At 42.7% G+C, this 13,396-nt stretch overlaps 1 protein-coding gene across 2 annotated transcripts in view; it reads left to right on the forward strand.

Annotated features, from left to right (window-relative positions):
- Positions 1 to 2,763: 2,763 nt before the first annotated feature.
- The window catches only part of GLCE (glucuronic acid epimerase), a 390,159-nt gene continuing 379,526 nt past the window's right edge, over positions 2,764 to 13,396 (forward strand). Inside the window, exon 1 of one of the 2 annotated variants that reach the window (XM_085644646.1) lies at positions 2,764 to 2,876. The gene's annotated coding sequence lies outside the window, so the exon portion shown is untranslated. The remainder of the gene's footprint in view (positions 2,877 to 13,396) is intronic. The other variant, XM_085644650.1, reaches the window with a different exon arrangement.

A 13,396-nucleotide genomic window follows, 5' to 3' on the forward strand; every position in this document is an offset into this window, starting at 1 on the left:
CACCCTCACCCTGAGTCATTTTATGGCAATTTTCAAGCCAAATTATGGTATGCAATCCCACATTTCTTGCCATATAATGCGCCGGAGTATCCTCGGGAGGGGCTTCTTCTCCCCCACGAGTAACCACATGTTTGTCACCTCTACATAATTCTCGGAAAACTTTAAAACATTTCATGATGAGAAATTTTCAATCACACACAATGTTTTCGTTTACTTCCTGATGTCAAACCCACCAATAGCAGTGCGACTCACACCAATCGACCTATCGCAGCGCGGCACCTTCTGACGCCACTCTTCCTCCGCTCGCAGCAGTTCTCCTCCTTCCCAATTCACATCTCACCCTTGCATTCGTCCCATTCATATGCTGAAATAACCGTTCGTCCCAAACAAGTTACTTCTCTGACTGCCCGTCCACAGTCTCTCGAAATTGTCGACCTCGTCTGGCAACTGTCTGTCCACTAACGAGCAGACAATCACCTCTAATAGGTTACAAATACTCAAATTCCACATACGACAACCCACGACCAGCGTTGGTTTCTCACACGCTCACACATTCGCTCCCCCTATCTCGGTCCGGGCAATCGATGACGTCTCACGATCCCCTTTCAGTGGTCAACAAAATCTACCTCGGGTGTCTTCTACACCACAATCGCTTAAGCTACTCGTCGAGCCTAAGACTTTCCCGGGCTGCGCGCGCTCACAGCCTGATCTCACAATCACTCAACACTCACTCCAACTCCGCAAGACATCACACAACAAATCAACACCGCAATCTACAAACATTTCACCCTATTCATACTCACTCCTCCACGAACTGCTGCTTTCCACCGCACTGCTACTCTCCATCAATCTCCATCGACCGCCGTCGTCCGCTGCTCGCCATCCGCTGAGTCACCATCACTTAACTTCTATGGGCCTCTGGAATCTCTTATCCTGATCTAGATCTCCCCTCACTATCAGAGACAACCATCCTACTCTGCTACCAACTGATGGGGCCAGATTCTTGACTACCTGATTATTTCCAAGAATCCTCTCAGGTCGCCAGGATCTTTTTATCTGCTAAATAGTGTAGAGGGGAGGAAATACGATTATCAAAACATAATCACCAAAGTTAGACTTCATTTGGGAAAGGACCACTGACTCCGAATCTAAAATTTATAAGATTTTATTACAACCAAAAATAGCTGAACATACAAACACCTCAATACAAGGTGTGGAAGGTAAATGGGCACTAATACAAAAGCAAGTCTACGGAGGATTCTCATCCGACTCAAAACAAAAAGAATCACTGACTCCAAAATCATCAAGAAAGCAATGGTTAAACCAATATCCAAATTAGGAATCATTAGTTTAAAAGAAAAAGCGTTAATCTATCCCTACACTAACTCTAAGGTGACATCTCCCTGCAACCCAATGCCTTTACCAAGGGAAATCAGTTTCAGCCTACAACGTTAGCTAACATAAGAAAATAAACAGGCCTTTCTCTTTACATATATGCGATCAGGCCTTTACACTGTTAACCATTTTGCTAAATCACACTGTTAAATCACACCCTAAGCATTAGTTAATCATTCTCATATGTGAGTAAGCAACTTGCACTTCTAACTTTAACATGACACACGTTAACCTAATACATTGCATTACACGAACTAATCATTATGCATTTTACTGAATACATTCACCATGATTTGCAATGTTACTCTTCACAAAAGCATTATTACAATTCTAATCACCTCTATTTTAAACGAATTACAGCAATACATTTCTATGGCACTTCTTAACATACATCGAGTAATATGCGGGTGCTGACTAACGGTGAATATGATGCACCCCTACAAATTTCAGAATCACATGACGCTCTATCACAGAAGCTGCTATTGTAAATAGTGAAATAATTGAGACCTCCCTCCGCTGTGAAGTGTATGCCCCTAGGCGCTAGCGTCCTCCACCTGAGAGAGTCTTACGGCCATCCGTGGCACTCAAGGCGGCAATCGATTGGGGGTGGGGATAACTCCAAGGCTGATATGTCCCCCGGGCCCTCTCACTCACTCCCCCCCCCCCTTCCTTTCCAACTTGTCGATACATAGCAGCGTTGTAGATTTCCAGCACACTTACTCCCGCCATGATAAATCATGTAATTAGATCAGGTTGCCATGGCAACAGACAGCTGTCACCCGTCCATTTAGGTGTTTATATGTTGTGAGCTAAACATTACTTGTGGAGCCTTTTCATATGGGGTTTAAAAGGTGAACAATACTTCTCCGTACTGAAGTGGAAGATATAATAACAAGCATTTGCAATGCAATAGGTCTCGCATTACTGAATGTTTGAGCTATTGGTGTTGCATTATTATTAGCAATGCCAATAGCTCAAACTTTAATAATGCGAGACTTATTGCATTGCAAATGCTTGTTATTATTTACCTTTGCCTTCCCCTTCCCTCGCGCTTGGATCGTTTATACTGAAACGTTCGAGTTTTCACAGTTGAATGTATTTTCTGTGTGGACGCATGTATTAGAGGACGCATAAATACAATATTCCTCCTCTAGCTTTCGTACTGACTCAGATTCTTCATATCTTGTTATGGCTTCTTCACACACACACACCGTGACTAACTCACCTAAGAGGTCGCTCCTAGATGGACGGCACCAGGATTGGCTGAAGTGTTCTACAGTGCTCCAATCATAGGTCATTTTGCACACTAGCAGTACAGCCTACTCCGACACGACCCCCTCCCCTCCCCTACCTTCAGAGTATGTTCAGTCGCGGCATTGGTTGTTATGCGACCCGGAAGTGCTAAAATTATGGTCAAATGACACCCGTTAAAACAGCGGCTACAGACGACCGACATGAGGCTGAATTCACGGATGGTCCGTGTAAGTAGCAGGCGCAGCACCTCCATTCACCGTTACGCATATTGTACACAGCGCTCTTACCTCGTTATATCCTCTTCAGGCAAAGCATGGGGCAGCTGAACTGTTGCTCAGCGAAGGTTCAAGGCGCGAGTGCTGTCACTCAGAAAAGCAACTGGGGGTGGGTTGAGCCCCGCAGCTTAGATGTGGATCGGTTAACGGCTGTTCATTCATAAGGAGGAAAGATCACGAGCTAGGTTGAGAAATGTTCCTACCAGAATGCAGCAGTTGGGGTGCCAGGAGGAAAAGGCGGGGGTGGTAGGTGCGTTCTTAAGGCAAGAGCTTGTCATACCCACTCCTCAACAACCCCCCCCCCCCCCCCCCCCCCCAAGGAAAGCGGCTGGCAGGTTTGGGATCTGCTGCTTTAAGGGTTGAGGGCAGCTTGTGACGAGAGCTGGAATTAGAGTTGACAGTTTGTTGCAACATCTTTTAGGGCAGGGGGTGCAAGACGAGCTGCCACTTAAAAGACCTGGCAGCGTGTGGGAACTGTCAGAAACAGTAGTCGACCGACGGCGAGTGTTGCTTCGTAGAAAATTTGGAAAGTTTTATGAGCTAGTATTCAGAGTTGTCATTGAGTGCTTTTCCTCACATAACAGACAGAGAGCTGTCACAGTCCACACGGAAAGTTGTCGGACACAAGAACAATTCTAATTTATTGAGCAAACGTTGACACAAATTTCTAGCATCTATGCTCAGTCACGGGTGAGCGCTGAGCCATCACTGTAATAGCCTGACCTATCGCACACTTGAAGTGTTTTAATTTACTTACATGATTTGATGAAGTCCTAGCAAGGCAATCGAGTCGGGATCTTTTGTATTGCAGCATCTCCATATTCATTAACGATGTACACCGTAATTGATTGCTATGACAGAGGACATTCCGTTTGAAATCTGTGTGTTCATGCAGAAAAATACAATTCGTCATAAAATGAATAAATTAAAAAAAAACAGCCTTTCGGTTGTTGTCTAAATGGAATGTGACGGTGTTGGCGAAGAAGTTCACCTTTCGTCCTTGCTGCACTGATCCATTGCAGATATTTATGCCCACTTGAGACGTTTAGGGATATACACATTTAAAAAAAAAAAGACACTGAAAACCTTAACATTGTATTCAGCAGTCGCCTCTGTTACAGAGTAAGCTCGTAATGCCATTTTTTTCAGTGCTTTATGATCAAGCTTTTCTCTACATAATATACTGAGTCTTCAAATGCATGCATGTACAAACAAGTTAGAATGCATGTGTTTTGTAATTATTTTTTAAGCCTAATAGTCACCATTTTTATTTATTGGGTATCAATAAAGTTCCCATGTGTAGTGAATAAAAAATAATGAATGTTTCTTATTCTGGATGCTCACCCAGATTCGGACAGGTTGCTGGGTTTCACTGAGTCTGTCTGTGAAACAAAACAGTAGTCCTATTTTACAGTAGTCCTATTTTTGTAGCTTTTTTTTTTCTTCTTACAACCAAACAGATGGTGGTGTTTTGGGTTGGTTTGACCATTGTACGTGTTAGGAGATTGGGTTTGGTGAAATTTGATTTATTTCATTTTCTTACACATTTCTGGCATAGCACACTATCAGCCACTTTTATTATGTGAGCAGTTTGTCTTTTTTTGTCAACAAAAAGGGGTCAGAATTCCTTCCCCTGGTTCGAGTAAGTGTGGAAGCCGTACTGCGTATGGTGAAGTGTTTCTCTTAGTGGGATGTTCAAGTCTTATTACCCTCCTCCTAGGCAATATGAGCTGTTTGTGTATTTTCGAAAATGTCTCCAGTTCCTGTAGGTCTCTGTAACTAACAGCGTAGATATTGTGTAATTCCCTAACACCATGGGTGTTTGTCCAAATGTACATAATGTCGACGACTTTTAATTTCTGTGTTTGTGTGTCATTTCCTATACTGAGTTAGACACGATTTCTCTCTGGCTTTTTGCACAGTCTCCTAGCGCTTGAGTCTGATCTGCCCTCTCTGCACTACTTATCCATTCTGGAGTGCCTTGTTTCATGTAATTTCCTTGTATTGTTTCTGAATGAACCTGCCCCCTCAACGTCTTCTGGTTGCTCTTTTCTATCCCCCACAAATCCTTGGATCGGAGCTTTCTGTTGTAAATACATATTAGCTATGTTTGTACTTACCCTACTTCTAGTGTTCTTCAAGCCCTTCCTCTGTGTCCTTTCCCAGTTCTGATCCTAGAACGCTTGTGGGGTTCTTAGTACTAGCGTGTTGCTGCAGGGGGAATTCTAGCTGGGGCAGTTGGTGTCCGGTCAGCGGTTGTGGTGTACGCTTTGTCCATGCTCTGTAATAAAGATCCTGCTTGATACAGAAGAGGCTCCTGCATCTTTCCTACGATATTCACTTATATCAATTTGGCGACGAGTTGAGTTGCAGACCGGACGTGGGTGCGAATCCATTGATCTTTACGGAGCGGATGGACAACGAGCGACAACGACCAAAAAGAATTCACGACGTGCGGAGCAATGCTAATGGCATGAGGGAGTGATGCTCTGAAACCGAACATTTCTCAGTGAAAGAGGCGATTTGGCGACATTTGCGAGCAAAAGTGACGTCACTCGACGAACCGTGAGTTGGTCGAATCTTTTTAGCGGTCTCGAGTTGAAGCGCAACCAAGCAGCAGCGTAGCTCTACGTAACAGCGCGAGCACGCAATAACTTCAAGCGTTGCTAGGCTACAAGCTTAATGCGTAAACAATGCTAAGGGGCGCGAACTCTCTCATGGAGCGTTGCCTAGCAGCAGCACTTCGCGTCTGAGTCAGTGTCATGCCGATACTGCGAGGTTGCGCAACGTCCTAGTCTCGCGCTAACAAGCGGCCATCTTGGATTGGGACAGGAACAATATCGAAGAAAACGGAATTAGAAGCCTGTAACCAGAAAAAAACGAGGGAGATTTCCCACGCATAGCGAGGTGCCAATAAGAGGCTCCCAAGATAAATAAATTAAAAGGAAAAAGAAGCAGCTAACTAGCAACTCAACATTAAAAAAAAAAGGTGTTGGCAAACAGAACTTTACGAAAGTAGCGTGTACTGTTTTGTGTGTATTCTAAAGTGAGGTGTGTGATAATTTTGGGTGGTCCGTGACAAAAACTTCAAAGACATTATTTCTTCACTCTTGTCCATATTGACGACGGCATGTCACAGCAAGCAAATCAACAAGTCAATGTGACCTTACCACCTCAGTTTCTTAGCGAACCAGGGGCACCATCAATCTCTTGGGAAGATTGGATACGCATGTTTGAAAATTACTTGGACGCCTTGGATGGTCAGGATTTTGCTGCTAAACGGAAGAAAGCACTTCTTCTGAGTGCCCTTGGCAAAGAGGGACAACGAGAATTTCAGTACCTTCCTCAAGCGTTGCAAGCTAGTGGGCAACCCATTCCTAATGAGTATAAGGAGGCTGTAACAAGACTGGAAGTGAGGTTTGGTAAAGAAGAGAACCTCGTAATGAATAGATATCAATTTTATACTCACAAACAGCGCACGGAAGAATCGATAGATGACTTTGTTGCACGCCTTAGGGAATTATCTATCAAGTGTAACTTTGGGGCAATGAGTGATGAGTTGATACGGGATCAACTCATAGTGCAGTGCAACAATAGAAAGATACAGGAGAGGCTGTGGGCGGCTAAGAATCCGTCATTGAAAGTGGCTATAGATTTAGCCAAAGTGGTGGAGGAATCGGAAAAGTGTATGAAAGAGTTAGAAAAATGCAGTCCACAACAGAGTGCGATTTCAGTGGTGACTGAGAAAACAAAGATGGAGTGTGAATCAGGTTATGAAGAGGCTGTGGGTGTGATGAGATATAAAGGGAAAAATCCCTTAAAGAAAAGCAATTTTGGGAAAAACCCTAGCAACAGAGGTTGTTCCAGATGTGGTAGTAGTAGCCATAATTCTGACGCAAAATTCTGTTTTGCGAATAACAAAGTGTCTCAAGTGTGGGAGGTTGGGACATTTCTCAAGGATGTGTAGGACTAAGGGGAACGCTAGTGTAGCCATTGTCGAAGACGGATCCATGGAGTTAAAGCGTGAAAAAGATAAAATATTGAGTGTGGAGGATGATTGTATATATAGTTGTAATGAGAAAAGAGAAGAGAGACCAAAAACAGAGTTTGTGATCAATAACCGTAAGGTGACCCTGATGGTTGATACGGGTTCAAGACACACAATCATTCCCGAGCCTTTATTCAGAGGCGAGTGGGGTGATATGTCCTTAAAGGAGAGTGATATCTCTCCAACTGGTTACCAAGGAGAGAGGATAGATTTGTTGGGGTACTTTGATGCAGATATTCATTTTGAAGGAAGGTCAATTAAAGGGAAGGTATATGTTGCAGTTGATGGTCCACCAATCCTGGGTTGGATTCATCAATATGACCTACATATTATAGTGAACCCGAGAGCACCCAATCAAGTCATGGTAGATGAGTACACCCTCAGTGACATACTTAACGGAGCAGGGAATGTGTTTAGAGATGAGTTGGGAGAGTTGAAGGGGTACGTTCACAAGATAGTCATAAAGCATGGCACAGTTCCCGTACAACATAAGGTGAGGCGAGTCCCACTTTCAGTGAAGGATGAGGTTAAGAAAGTGATTGAGGAGATGTTACAGGGTGGTGTCATCGAACCAGTAGAAGCATCTTCGTGGGTATCTCCGGTCGTCATCACGCAGAAGGCTGATGGCAAAATCAGGTTCTGTGTGGATTTGAGATCGCTGAATAAGTATGTGGTGGCTGATACCTTTCCCCTGCCAAACATTGGCGAGCTGGTCTCAACTTTGCAAGGGGCTAAGTTTTTCTCGAAATTAGATTTGAAGAGTGCATATCACCAAATCCGTCTTCATGATGAGTCGAAGGGTCTTGCAGCATTCATCACTACCGAGGGTACCTTTCAGTTCACGAGACTCCCGTTTGGTTTAAGCTCTGCAGCTAGTGTGTTTCAACGCATGGTCACTGAGATTTTTAAAGGGATTAAAAAAGCGGTGTTCTTCCAGGATGACATACTTGTATTTGGAGATACGATTACGGAACACAACGAGGTACTAAAAGTGTGTTAGGAAGAATTCAAGATGCTGGGTTGACTTTGCGTAAGGAGAAGTGTTGTTTCCTTGTACAAAACATAGAGTATTTGGGTTATGAGATATCTGCGCAGGGAGTTAAGCCGAAGAAAGATTTGCTTGAAGCTATAAAAATGGCTCCCCGGACAAGGAGCAACTTAGGTCTTTTATGGGACTCATAGAGTTCTATTCAAAGTTTGTGGAGAATTTTTCAAGTAAAACTATGACTCTGAGATCGTTACTCAAAAAGGGGGTGAAATTTTGTTGGAATGCTTGCCACGAGGAATGTTTTAATTCGATAAAGAAAGAGTTGTGTCAGGCAAATGTGTTAACTCCCTTTGATATCAGTCGCACATCCATATTGATGGTGGATGCTAGCGCCACTGGAATTGGTGCAATTTTGTTGCAGAAATGGCAGGAGGGTGAGAAGACCATTGCTTTTGCCTCTCGTACCCTTTCGTCATCTGAACAGAATTATTCTGTGATAGAGAAAGAGGCATTGGCTGCTGCTTGGGGTGTCCAATACTTCAGGACATATTTGTGGGGAACAAAATTCCAGCTTAAAACTGACCACAAGCCTTTGTTAAAGGTTTTGTCTCCAGGGGGAGCTGGAAAGGGTTCACCAAGATTAGCAAGATTAGCTTCAAAGCTTCAGGAGTATCAGTATGATATTTTCTATGTTCAAGGGTGGCGTAATGTACAGGCAGACTGTTTATCAAGGCTTCCTATTAAGGGAGATGATACATTGAAGGAGTTTTCTGATGTATACAAGGATGGGGCTGTTGCCGTTATTCAGGATGTTGTAGCCTTGAGCGATGGCAGTTTTACTAAAGAGGAGTGGCTGGATGCTATGGGAAAAGACATAGTCCTGCAGAGGGTGATCGACTTGGTGAAGTTAGGTTCCCGACGGGAGAGTTGTGTCCAGCCACCAGTGCGACCATTCATTAAAGTGTTGGATGAGTTATCATTGTATGGGGATGGTATTCTAATGAGAGGCGATAGATACGTTCCGCCATATGGTTTAAGACACAAAATTGTAAAATTGGCACATGAAGGTCATTTAGGGCAAACACTCACACAGCGTAGATTGAAAGTGGATTTCTGGTGGCCGGCCATGGATTCACAGGTGACTTCGTGGGTGGAGAATTGCTCAGTGTGTAGAGACAGCGAAAAGAGACTCAAGGTTGGGTCTAATGCAACGCGGAGCCACATTGTCAGTCCGGATGTACCATGGCATAGTGTGAGTCTGGATTTTATAGGTCCAATGGACGAATTGCCATTCAGTCAACGGTTTGCCATTGTGATAATTGATGTTTATTCAAAGTGGCTTGCTGTGGAATTTGTTAAGGATATAACCACTGACTGTACTATACAGTTTTTAAAAGGCATCTTCCTGAATGAGGGTTATCCTTCAGTTTTAATCACGGATAATGGTACTCAATTAACGTCTCAGAAAATGCAGGTGTTTTTAACTGGGTGTGGTGTGACTCATCACCGCACTTCCTTATATAATTCGCAAGCGAATGGTGTGTGTGAGAGAGCTTATAGAGTAGTTAAGGGGATCATTCAGATGTCGTGTGTTTCAGGAGGGTTTGCGGATGAAATGGTCAAAAATATGGTGTGGGCGTATAGGACCACGGTTCATAAAGAGGACTCTAAGTCGCCTTTTGAACTCATGCGGGGGAGACGTCCTGGCACCAAACTAGCACCCTCTTGGATTAAAGATTCTCTTCTTGGGTGCGCTCAGCAGGAGGCAAGTGTGAAAACTGGGAAAACGATTGCTGAGGGTGACTGGGTTAAAGTTAAATCGGGGAGAGTGGCCAAGGGACTTTCGAAATTTAGGGGTCCTCATGTGGTGAAGAAGGTTTTTCAACATTATGTTGTTCTTGACAATGGGGAGAAATGGAACCTTCGAAGGGTAGCATTGTATAGTAAGCCTGTTTCACCTGAGGATTCCATGTTGTCTGCAAAACCAGTTCCGTCCAGTAGTGGCTATTTGTTGTCCACTCCGGAGGGTTATACTCCGGGTCAGAGTGCAAGCCGTTGTAGGGAGGATGGTGGTGGTGATGCTTGTAGTTCATTTGATGTGCAGAGTCAAGCTGGTGCTAACAATGATTTTAGTCACTCTGAGGAGTCCAGGGCTGTGAGGTCTCGCAGGCCTCCGGCTTATTTGAATGACTATTTATGTTAATTATGTTTAACTGTATCTTAGGATATATTGTCTGTTTGTTCTGGTTTTAGGGAAGATGTGTTGTAAATACATATTAGCTATGTTTGTACTTACCCTACTTCTAGTGTTCTTCAAGCCCTTCCTCTGTGTCCTTTCCCAGTTCTGATCCTAGAACGCTTGTGGGGTTCTTAGTACTAGCGTGTTGCTGCAGGGGGAATTCTAGCTGGGGCAGTTGGTGTCCGGTCAGCGGTTGTGGTGTACGCTTTGTCTATGCTCTGTAATAAAGATCCTGCTTGATACAGAAGAGGCTCCTGCATCTTTCCTACGATATTCACTTATATCACTTTCCCCTCCTCAGTTATCTCTGTTCTCAAATTTGTGTTGCATGGCGCCCTAATATCGATGATATCCCTGCTGTCCCTGATTTCTTACTTGGCATGTATGTTGTTTAGGGAGTATCAAGGTTAGGTGATGTAACTTTCACTTAACTAGTGTACAGAGATAAGTGTTTGAAAGGTTTTTGTAAACTTATTTTTAAATGGATCACAGCCTTCATAATTTTGACGAAAATGAACTTGTTTTGATGCAGTTTTCCTAATATAGTAAAACTACTGGGGCACTGATGTCTGAAGAGTTTGACCAGACGAACACATGCTTGCTGCTTGAATCTTTAAATACCTGTTAAATACATCCTTACCACTGCTTGAGTTCTGTTGGATACATTACTGACCTTGGACTCCTGGGTTTCTAGACCTGTGTTTAGCACATAACCAAATATTGTGTTTAGTCAAGTGCCTAAAGTAATAAATATGGTGAAGTTACAATAAGTCGGTGTGTAATGTGGATTACTGTAATTGAATTCCATTCACCACCATCGGTGGACTGATCCATGGAACCATTTCATCACCAGTGATATATATATACTCTACTACTGTGTACTTAATTTCTGCAAAAAATGCAATGATTAAAGTGGTTAGTTACACTCTAAGAGGGGTGATATACTACAAAATATTCAGTCCTAGCATATAAGGAAACCTCTCAACTGGAAATAGGGAAAATTGTTATAAAGTAGCTCAAAAGTTAGTTTAACTGTAAGGCGACCTATGTTTTGACGATTGTTGAGTGTTAAAATAGATATGTGTAAAGTATTTTTGTAGCACACATCTAGCTAGCCAAAGGCCAGTGGCCCACAGTACAGGATCGAACACACTCATCAAGTCAGTGAGTGATATGCGAAGTAGCTGGGTTGCCGATGCTCAACCGGGCCTCGAGAAATCTACTCAGCGAGTCGAATTTTATCATGGTGAGCTGCTATTCCGGCCTACTGGCTCATTCCGGGGTGCAAGCTGGAGCTGCAAAGAACAGGTGTTCTGTTCCTTCGGAATGTGAATCAGTAGTAAAACTGCCTTTTAATTTTTTTATCTTGCACATTTGCTGTGTGTTCAAAGACGGAGGTCAAATGTCATTTTATATCTTCGTACAAATTGCTGTTTGTTATCCTGGAGGTTGGTGTTTACTTTACTTTCTCGGACTACAAAATTAGAGAACTTTGTAAATCGAAGTGTCTAAGAACCATGCTGGTGTACAGGAAGTATGCAAGAAAAGCTGTAGGATATAAAAAACATTCTGACACAATATTTAAATAGCTTGTAAATTTAATTATACAAATAATGTAAAATATATTTGAGTAGTTTGGAAAGCACATTTTTGTGATTTTTAAGTGTGATGGAAACGTAGATTTCAATAAGATTAAAACAAATCAGATTTTCTTTTTTTACTTAGTGACATTTTTGGTGAAACCCAATTTCTATTAGTTTTATGCTATTTAGTTTTATCAATATAACTGCGTGTTAGTGAGTCTGTGGCCATTTCAACCATCAATGTGCTGTCTGTAAATGCTACCACATTATGCTTTAATAATATTTTTATTTAAAATTATTATTTTTTTTTTAAACATTAACTGAGAAACATTCCTGCCCTTGCACTGATGACAATTCTGTTAGTGAACTAAGAGACAAATCAGGGGTCATGTGTACCCTAAATGTGATCTAGATTCTTATTGTACATAGAGCAAACGTTTCGTCTATTAAATAAAACAAGAGTTTTTTGTGCAGCAGACATGCTGAGCTCGCATATTTGAAGGTGTTCTCGAATGTGTGATGATTGAAGAAAAAAGCCACTTAGTGAAATAAAATATTTGCCTAGGATCACTCTGTTTGAGACCAGTTTATGGGTCAAGCACATTACAGTTAGATCAATTAGGTTATTCAGTTCGCTAGACTTGCTGGTCTTGTAACATTTGTATGATTTTCCGTTGCCTGTTAATGCATTGTGATGTAGTGTTCTATAAAGAGATTGCTCTACAGCTCTTTCATAATTGGAGAAGCGTTGGTGCTGTCCTAATGGATGTAGGGATGTTGTTCCATGTCATGAGTACATAGATGGAAAAGGTCGGCTGCCTTGTGAGTTTTTTTTTCTTTTCATTTTACTTAGTCTGATGCCCTGACTGCGGGAGTGCAGAGAGCCACCAGAGATGGTGAGCTTGTATACTAGATATGTAGGGTTGCTGTTTCATTTGGTGTGTTTGTAAAGCATGCTGTGGGGGTAAGTCTTCTCACAACTGATATAATAACATGCCTTCCCTTAAATTCCCTATTTAGAGAAAAAATTATGTTAAACTGTCCCAACTATTTTCTTAGATCCAGATGAAAGCTACACCAGTGCTGATATTTTCTCTTTGGATATTGTGGTGGATCCAAATTATATTACCTTGCCTTCCTTTAAAAAAACGACGTTTTATGATTGACTTGGGCTTGTGGGTGGATAAGTTGTTACATAAAGCCTGAACATCTTAGGTCTGTGACTGGCTTACAAACTTGCGGCGGCTCCTCCGCTAAGTTAGAAGAGCGTCACCCCACTGCTTTTGAGCAGGGGAAAAAAAGTAAGAATAAAATGTTATCACTGTATTTTTCCGCACTGGCTTGGTTTGTTCATTTTAGGTGCGGGGCAGAGCTAATCTGTCCAGGGCAGTTGGAGGAGTGGTTGGTGCACTTTCTAAGTGCGCATGCCGGTTTGGCCGGCCGTCTTGCGCTGGCCAGTCATGCACACTTAGTATGTTCTCCACCCGGCTATATTGCAGTGCTGGGTGGAGAACATGCACAACCTTCCACTCCCTGACCAAATGCCGAACCACATCTCTCGGACTGGTAATAATGCTGCCGTCATGCTGGTGACAGCAGCGTCGTGATTGGCTA

This window comes from Triturus cristatus, chromosome 3_1, assembly GCF_964204655.1.
Source record: "Triturus cristatus chromosome 3_1, aTriCri1.1, whole genome shotgun sequence".
Lineage (NCBI taxonomy): Eukaryota > Metazoa > Chordata > Amphibia > Caudata > Salamandridae > Triturus > Triturus cristatus.